Genomic DNA, 9,505 nt, shown 5'->3' with positions numbered 1-9,505 from the left:
GAGGATCCCACATGCCGCGGAGCGGCTGGGCCCGTGAGCCATGGCCGCTGAGCCTGCGCGTCCGGAGCCTGTGCTCCGCAACGGGAGAGGCCACAACAGAGGGAGGCCCGCATACCACAAAAAAAAAAAAAAAAAAATCCTTGCCTTTAAAAGTTGAGATAGGAGTGGTGAAGACAACATAATACATAAGTAAGGCATACTGTATGTCGGACAGTAATGAAGCAGGGAAGGGGAAGTGGGAAAGCCATTTTTGGTGGTTGCAGTTCTTAACAGAATGGTCAGGGAAAGCTTCTTCACTGAGAAGGTAACATTTGAGTATTTTCGAAAGAAGTGAAGGAGAGAAATAGGGATATCGGAGGAAAAAGTGTTCCACATTGAGGGAACAGCCAGTGCAAAGGCCCTGAGGCAGGACCGTGCCTGGTGTGTTGGAAAGAGTGAGCCCTGTGTGGTTGCTGCTGAGTGAGGGAGGGGGAAAGAGGGAGGAGGTGAGGGCAGGCAGGTGAAGGGGGTAGGTCTTGCAGGGCCTTGTGGGCCTTTGGGAGAACTTGGGATTTTACCCCAGGGAAGTGGGAGGGCAAACAACCAAGGACGGCAGAATCTAGTCCTCATTTTCCACAGTGCCCACCATGCTCTGTTGCACCCTCCTAAAGCTCCCTGTTGCTGAAAGAGCCTTGATGTAGTACAGGGACCTCAGAGCTCTGGACTCAGCCTGCCAATTTTGAATCCCAGAACTTCCACTTACTCTCTGGGAACATTGTCCTTTTTTTTTTTTTTTTTTCTAAAATATTTATTTATTTATTTTTGGCTGCGCCGGGTCTTAGTTGCAGCATGAGGGATCTTCATTGCGGCATGCAGGACCTTTTAGTTGCAGCATGCCGGATCTTTTAGTTGTGGCATGGACTTCGTAGTTGCGGCATGCAGACTTCTTAGTTGCAGCATGTATGAGGGATCTAGTTCCCCGACCAGGGATCGAACCTGGGCCCCCTGCATTGGGAGCTCGGAGTCTGGACCACCAGGGAAGTCCCAGAACATTGTCCTTTTTAAAAATTTATTTATTTATTTATTTTTAAAATTTATTTATTTTTGGCTGCGTTGGGTCTTCTTTGCTGCACGTGGGCTTTCTCTCGTTGCGGCGAGCAGGAGCTACCCTTCATTGTGGTGCACAGGCGTCTCATTGTGGTGGCTTCTCTTGTTGCGGAGCACGGGCTCTAGGCGCATGGGCTTCAGTAGTTGTGGCACGTGGGCTCAGTAGTTGTGGCTCGAGGGCGCTAGATCACAGGCTCAGTAGTTGTGGCGCACGGGCTTCGTTGCTCCGTGGCATGTGGAATCTTCCTGGACCAGGCATCAAACCCATGTCCCCTACACTGGCAGGCAGATTCCTAACCACTGTTCCACCAGGGAAGTCCAGAACCTTGTCCTTTAACTTTCCTGTGCCTCAGTCTCCTTATCAGAAAAATGGGGCTGATAGAAATATCTCTATTAGAAAGTAAGGATTCAATAAATAACAATCAACAAATGTTAATGACTACTGTTGTGACTGTTCCTTTATTACTATTATTTGCCTTGAATTACATGAACACAGTGCAGAATGGGAATAACCAATTCCTTAGCTCCCCCCTGCATTTCACTGCTAAACTTGACAGAGCTTTCCCTGAGCAGGAAGTGAGGCAGGGACTGTGTTCCTTGAGTGACAGATGGAGAAACTGAGGCCTGAGGAGGGAAAGGATTTGCCTGAGCCCACAACAGGCTCAGCATCAGCTTTTCCGAGACATGGGAGAAAATGGAATGGGGGCGGGGAGCAGCTTGTCTTCCATCTCTGGCCTTGGCCGCCCTCTATAGGACAATCTGGGAATAAAACAGTGGAGTCGGGGATTCTGGAAGCAACCACAGCGGTCCTTGGGAGACTCAGCCCCCCCTTACCCACCTCCAGGGATGATAGCTCGCTTCTTCCTGAGGTGCCCGTCCCATTGCCTCCTGAGGTTCTACCATCGTCTCCCTGACATCATCCCACGGGCACCCAAACCGCTCTGGGGAGACAATTGTTCAGGTGGGGAAACCGAGGCCTACAGAGGGCAACCTCAGGAATGAGCCTCCCCTCTCTGAGCCTCAGCCTCCAAGGAGAACCCTCCTAGGGCTCCCTGGCTCTGCCCTGTGATGACCTGCCTTCTCTGTGTAAGGCGATCCCGGAACGCTTCCTGTGGGGAGGGGGAGAAAGGGAGACTGTGGACTGGCCATTAATAACTATGGTATTAATATAAGTGACTATTACTTGCTTGCTTTTTTTTTTTTTTTTTTTTTTTTGGCTGCACTGCGTGTCTTGCAGAATCTTAGTTCCCCAACTGGGGATTGAACCTGAGGCCTTAGCAGTGAAAGTGCCAAGTCCTAACCACTGGACCGCCAGGGAATTCCTGTTAATTGTTATTATTTATTATGTTATTATAATGGTGTAATATTAATAATTTACCAGTAGCTAGACAATTTTTGAGCACTTACTGTATGCCAGGCTCTGTTCTAAGGTCTTTTCATGTATTAACTTCGTTATTCCTCTCTCTGATCTTATGTGGAGGGAACAGGTATTCAACCCAACGCTACCTGAATCCACGGGCTGCAGAGGTCCCTGGCCCAGGGGCTGCACCACCGCCTAGCCAGAGACCTGGGCATCAGCCTCCCTGCCTGTCTCTCTCCCAACAGCCTGTCAGTCCCCATGTCCTCCTTACTTTCTCACCAGGGTCTCTCTCTAGTCTATCCCCTCTCCCACCAACACCCCTTCCAGGCCTCAATCTCCCATCCTGCCCCCAACAGCCCAGCCTCCCACAGCTCTTTCTAAAACACAGATCTGACCATGGCCCTCCCCTGCTCCCAATCCTTCCATGGCTCCCTACTGCCCCAGCCCTGTACCACAGCCCCAAGTTTCCTGCATAATCCAGCCCCTGCTGCCTTCCCCAGCTTCATCCCTCTTCACCTCCTCATTCCCGAAACTCAAGCACCAAGTTCATTCCAGACCTCCCATGAGCCAGTCTTACCTCCCAGCCTTTGCACATGCTGTTCCCTCTCCCAGGAACACTATTCCCTGCACCCAGTCACCTTGCTCATTCCACTCACCCTTCTGTTCTCAACTTCTCCTTCTCTGGAAAAGGGATGCTTTGATGATCTTCCCCATTAAACTATGAACCCAGGGCTGGTGGGAGTCAGGTCTGCTCCGGTCACTCTGTGTTGCCACCATGGAGCACCGGGCCTGGCACACAGTAGGTGCTCAGTGAACACTTGCTGAGTGAATGCATCTTCTCATAGCTAGGGAAACTGAGGCACAGGGGGCAGGACCTGCTGGGTGGGGGTCCCACCTTCACTGAAGATTTGGCAGGAAGCTGAGGACTTCCCGGGTGTCAGCCTGGAGAGCGTGGGGACATTGAGAGAGATGTCCCCCGCCAACCCTGAACCCGGCGTGAGTCGTACCAATGCCTGACCTTGGCTGATCTGAGGAAGCAGGAGGGAGGCAGGTCGCGCTGGGGCCCCGAGCAGGTGGAGAGACTGAGGCACCCTGGAGGGGGTGGGGCAGAGCCTTGGGAAGGTGCCACGGGCACTCAGCCCAGTCACTGGGGCTCCCCCTGCCTCTGTCCCTTTCTTTTATTCTTCCTGTTTCTGTCTCAGTTTTTTTGGGTCTCTTTCTGTATTTCCTTCTCTCTGTGTGTCTATCTCATATCTTTGTCTGCATTTCTCTTTCCCCCATGTATTGTCTCTCTCCATCTTTCTCTCTCTCTGCATCTCTCTCTGCATCTGTCTCCATTTCTCTGCTGCCCGCCCCCCCTCAGGAATCTCCCCCCTCTGTCTCTCTCTCCCTCCACGCCTCTGTCTCCCCTGCCCTCTCTCTGTCCCTCTCAACCAGGCCAGATAGGGGAGGAAGCACAGGGCAGGTGCGGCCTGGGCTCTTTGCCCGTTGCCGCCGGGGCCGCCCCGGATTTGTGGCTGCGCCTCCTTTATCTGGGGCTGCAGCTGCCCCTTATCTTCTGGCTTCAGGACACGAGACCAGGATTAGGGCAGCCCGGGCCAAGGACGAGAGAAGGCAGGGCCAGGCTGGCGGGTGGCGAGAGCCAGGGTGCCGGGATGTATGTGGCGCCTGTGAGCCTCAGGGGCTGGGGCTGCCGTATGCATCTGAGTGTGTGCGTGTGTACTATGCGTGTCCGTGTGAGTGTGTGTGATGGCGTATACACATTTGCAGAGTATGATTGACTTTGGGGGACATCGGTGTGCGTAGTTGTGTGTCTACGTGTCGATGTGCGTATTTAAGAGTCCGTGAGCGTGTGTCTGTGTGTCTACTGTATGTGTGTGCGTGGATACACACATAGTGTCCACACATTTGTGGCTTCTCGGGGGGCGGGTGGTGTCTGTAAACTCCCATAAGGTCTTCAGCCCGGGCTGCACCTCTCAGGTGTCCCCCAACCCCAAGGCCTACCCCACCCACCTCCCCACCCCTCTGCCCCCAGGCCTGATGGCTTTCCCGCCTTGCCGACGTGGGCCCCCCAGGGACAGGGCCCTCGATCTGTGACCTGCGACTGCAAATGGCCCTGTGGGGACGGCTGCCGGCCTTGTTTTTCCCATCCTCTTCTGGAACCAGCCAGCTCCTTCCTGCCACCCACAAGGCCTCGTGGGCCCCATTCCAGCCAGTCGGGCCGGCTCCTTCCCTGGTCCCCGCGGCCCTTGCTCCAACCCCCAGCCAGGAGTGGGGGTCCAGCTGTGCTCCCTGTAGGGGCTGAGGCCTGTCTTGGCCCTCAGCATCATCCAGCTCTTGGTGAGGATAACTTTGTCAAATCAAGAGCCCCGAAACCTGGTTTCAGGGAGCCTCTTGGCTGATAGTCAGCAGCCCTGTGCTGAGCTGGCCCAGTGACCCTGGGCGTTCCCCTCATGTCTCCGTGGGAAGACAACGCTCACTTCCCACAGCCGCGGGTCTGCACTGGGCACAGAACACATGGGAACCATTTCACAGATGGGGAAACTGAAGATCAGCAAGCTCAGCCACCGGCGCTGGGGGATGGAGTAACGCTTATTGTGGGGGGATGCTCTGGCTGGGGGGGCAGCTGGAGGGACAGAGGACACAGAGGGTGCCGGGCCACTTCCACCCCCATGGCGCTGCTCCCTGGAGGGGTCCCCGAGGTGCAGCCCTGGGCCTGCAGGGCCTGGACCAGCTCCTGGCGCTAAGATGGAAACTTCTCCACCAGCCAAGTCTGCGTCTTGGCCAGCGGCTCCTGGCCTCCCGAAACCTCCACCTGGGCCTCCACCCACGAACAGAACACTGCTCCCGGGGAGCAGTGACCATCAGGGGAGGGCGGGGGGCCAGCCCCCAGGGGACGGGGTGGAGGAGCAGCTGAGGGCCATGGCTGAACGTTCTGGAGTCATCCAGCCCCAGATTTGAACCTCCGCCTTACTGTGTGACCTTGGGCCAGTGTCTTGACCTCTCTGATCCTCGGGTTTCATAACTGCCACGTGGGCTCCAAGCACGCTGGGGAAGGGGAGGCGTTGCCTGGAGCTACCTGGGGGTGGTGAGGAGGTAGTGAAGGAGCAGAACTAATTTCCCGGCAAACACCGGGGTGGGGGCGGGCAAGTGGCGGGGCCTGGGTTCTGGCTGCCCCTGCACTGTCCCACCCCTGCCTCAGCCTTGACCTTGGGGCCAGCAGGCTCAAATCAGCCCCAGGGGCCACAGGCCCTTGGGTGCCCCCTGCTCTTCGCTGAGCTTCTTCCCCACCATCCGTGCACTGGGGAGACCACAGTCCCTGGCCACGGGCTGCACTTTCAGCGTGGGAGGTTCAAGGCTGAGTTCCACCCACCCTGCCCCACAGCAGCCCCAGTCTGGAACAAGGAAGGTTTAAAAATAAAGCATTGTAAATACCCGTGTTTCCTGCAAATGGAACCAGCCCCTGAATCCCCTCGGCCTCCCGGGCAGCTGGGCCCAGGCGGCTCCTTGAGGGGGGTGGGGGCCAAGGGTGGGCGTGCCCGTGTGTGCCCCAGTTCCTGCTACCATGTGAGTCAGCCAGTGTGACAGGGTGTCCGTCTGTCACCACCTGTCCAGGGGGTGACAAAGCCTGTAGTTGGCGACAAAGAGTGGCCGGGGTGCTCGGTTGTATGAGGTGACACACTGGTGCGCGAGGGCGCCACACCTGTGTCTGGTGTGATCACGTGGGGCCGGCCCCGAGTGAGGCAGGGTCTCTGGGGGCCTGAGTGTGACGGGGGGCCTTCTCCGTGTGTGACTGGGTCAATGCGTGTGTCCCTGAGTGTGGAGGGGTCTCCTCCCAGGCCGGAGTATGACCGGGTCTCCCCATGGTGGACGGTGGGCATGGGTCCTACTCGCCCCCCCCGGGCCCCGCTCCTACGCCCCTGCCCCTGCCCACCCCAGAGGAAGAACCGAGTCTTTCAAGTCGCTGTTACCAGGGCAACCGTTTTATGAGCATCCACATGGTGGGCACATGTGTGTGTCCTGCACCCCATGTGTCTGCACGCCCCCTCTCCCATGGCCCCCAGCCCAGCCAGGGAAGGGTGGGCAAGCAGAGGCAGCCAAGGGGCAGCTGGTGACAGCTTAATGATGGCTGGCCGGGGTGGGGGTGGGCTCCTGGTCTGGCTACGTGTATGCAGGGGGGCTGTGCTTCCCGGACCAGCCCAGCACGTGCGTGTGCGCCCGAGTGTGCATAGCAGCAGGGTCTCCTCCACTCCTGTGCATGCATGGCTGTGGGGTGGGCACCGGGCGCTCGGGGTTGAGTGTGAGTGTCAGAGGGTTTTGTGTGAAAAGCGTGTGTGTGTGTGTAACGATCCGCCGATCGTACACGTGTGCAGGAGCAATCCTACCCTGTCCCCTGGAGTCGCCCTTGGAGCTGCTCTGAGGGCCAGTGGGCTGCTAAGCGTGTGTCTGTGTCTCTACAGGGAACTGTGTGTGTGTGTGTGTGTGTGTGTGTGTGTGTGTGTGTGGATGGCGCTGTTCTCAGAAGGGTGTCCGGGTATGTGTGAGAACGAGGATGGTGCTGGGTGTGACCCTGCCTAGAACAAGGTTTGGGGGTCTGTGCGTGAACGGCCACCAGTGCCACAGCCTTCCCTTCAGGCCAGGGTGTGCATGTCACTGACAGTGCGTCCTTAGTGTCACCAGTAGTGACAGACGCTTGGGCATTGCTCACCTCCAGCGGGCATGGTTACTCATACTTCATACCTTACTGCAGCCCTAGTAGGATCTACTTGCTAATACCCCCTGTTACAGATGGGGAAAACGAGGCACGGAGAGGCGAGCACAGACCCCTGTTCTTTCCATCCTGGACCGTGACGGGGCAGCCGCAGCGCCGCCACTTCGACACACGCTCACCCTCATGCCCCCACTCACCCACCCACAAACTCACAATCGGGCTACATCCTGCTCGCGCATCCAGCGCGACCCACACCCGCATGAGCCCGCTTACAGCGGGTGATGCTGCCTGAGTCTCCCGTCACCACGTACACTGCGTAGTAGTGCAAGTTGCACAGGCCGCTGGCGGGGGTGTGTGTGTTTTGGGGTGTGGGTGTGGGTCTTAGGAAGACCTAATGCCCTTACAAACCCCCAGGCTGCTGGGATCAGAGGAAGGCAGACGGCCTGAGTCAGAGTCAAGAGGCCCCAAGAAATCAGGCGGCGGGAGTGAGAGCCAGAGCTCCCGGCCCCAGGAACGCGGGCGGCGGCGGGGACCCTGCGGGCAGAAGCCTAAGTGCTGCGGCCGAGGGCCGGGCTGCGCGGCGGGTGTTTCTCAGTAACTAGGCCGGGGAGGGGCGGGGCCATGGAGGGTCAAGCCCCGCCCACCCCGCCACAGTCCCGCCCCTGAGTCGGCTTGGGGGCCGCTAGGGGGCGCATTGGGAACGCGGAGCCGTCGGGGAGGGGGCGGGGTGGGTTTGGGCTCGCTGACAGGTCGGGGGCAGCCCTGGGCCTTGGTGCTCGGGAGAGCGCCGTCGGGTGCCGGGGGTGGGAAAGGTATCCCCCCTCAGGATCTGGCTCGGACGCCAGACTAGGGAGAAGTGCCACTTGATGAGGGGCGCTGTGGACAGCGGGCGTCGTCGTCAGTCTTAGGGTATCACTTGCTGTTTTAGGGGAAAACTTTGGGTCTCAGTTCTCTGGAATGACTTTCTTAGGAAGGGGCCTTCTTTTGCTTTCATGAAAGAGGACCTGGGGAGGGACTAGGGGCCCCACAGTACTCAGTGGGGTGTGGGGAAATTGTGGGCCATGATTACCGCCGGCCAGGGGAGTGTTGTGGCTCTTAATTCCGCGAAGGGGGATCTGAGGAGGGGTCTTGAGAGGTCCCGGATTTACGGAAGATGCGCCGTCGGGGTTCTTGGAGCGGGGATGGGAAATTTTTAATCTGGAGGGACTCTGTCCTGGGGATTCCCCCGAGGGGATTCCTTGGTGAGGGGACTTCTTGGGGCCTTGTTTCCGGAAGGGGACCGGGCAGGACGGGGGGAGGGGTCTGGCAGTAAGACCAGGTTCTCAGTGGAGTGGGGGGACGCTGAAGGTCGAGGGACTGGTGTCAGGGGCGCTGTGGCTCTTACCTCTGCGAAGGGGCCCTCGGAGGGGGGCATTCTGGGGCCCTGGCTTTTCTAAAGGATCGCCGCCGGGGTCTCTGGGGCCGGGGGACAACGCTGTCTAGGGGTGTGCTGTGGCCCCGCACCCTTGCCACCTGCGCTCTTCAGGCACTCTCGGGCGGGGCGGGACGGGGCGGGGGCGGCTCCCTGTCCCGGGAAATCCGAGCCACCGCCCCTGGCCCCGCCCCCGGCCCCGCCCCCGGCCCCGCGCCGGCCGAGCTATCCGCGGCGGGAGCGGCGGAGGCGGCGGGACAGTGCGCCGTGAAGCCGCTCCGCAGGTTCTCAGTGGAGTGGGGGGACGCTGAAGGTCGAGGGACTGGTGTCAGGGGCGCTGTGGCTCTTACCTCTGCGAAGGGGCCCTCGGAGGGGGGCATTCTGGGGCCCTGGCTTTTCTAAAGGATCGCCGCCGGGGTCTCTGGGGCCGGGGGACAACGCTGTCTAGGGGTGTGCTGTGGCCCCGCACCCTTGCCACCTGCGCTCTTCAGGCACTCTCGGGCGGGGCGGGACGGGGCGGGGGCGGCTCCCTGTCCCGGGAAATCCGAGCCACCGCCCCTGGCCCCGCCCCCGGCCCCGCCCCCGGCCCCGCGCCGGCCGAGCTATCCGCGGCGGGAGCGGCGGAGGCGGCGGGACAGTGCGCCGTGGAGCCGCTCCGAGCGCCCGGGCCCCTCGCGCCGCCGCCCCGGAGCCCCGCCCCGCGCCGCCCGCCGAGGCCGCCCGCGCCGTCCGTGCGCCCCTGCACCCCGCGCCCTCCGAGCCGCCGGCCGTCCAGGGCACCCCCTCAGCCCCAGCCTCCGCCGGGCGGGGATGGCCGCAGCCCGCGGCTGAGCGAGCCCGGGGGAGCCCCATGGGCCGGCTCGCGCCGCGGCCGCCCCGCGGCCGCCCCCTCCGGCCCGGGGCCCCCCGGGCGCCGCGGGCCCAGGCGGCCCGGATG

This window comes from Physeter macrocephalus, unplaced genomic scaffold, assembly GCF_002837175.3.
Source record: "Physeter macrocephalus isolate SW-GA unplaced genomic scaffold, ASM283717v5 random_143, whole genome shotgun sequence".
NCBI classification, from domain to species: domain Eukaryota; kingdom Metazoa; phylum Chordata; class Mammalia; order Artiodactyla; family Physeteridae; genus Physeter; species Physeter macrocephalus.
This window is presented reverse-complemented; position numbering follows the sequence as displayed.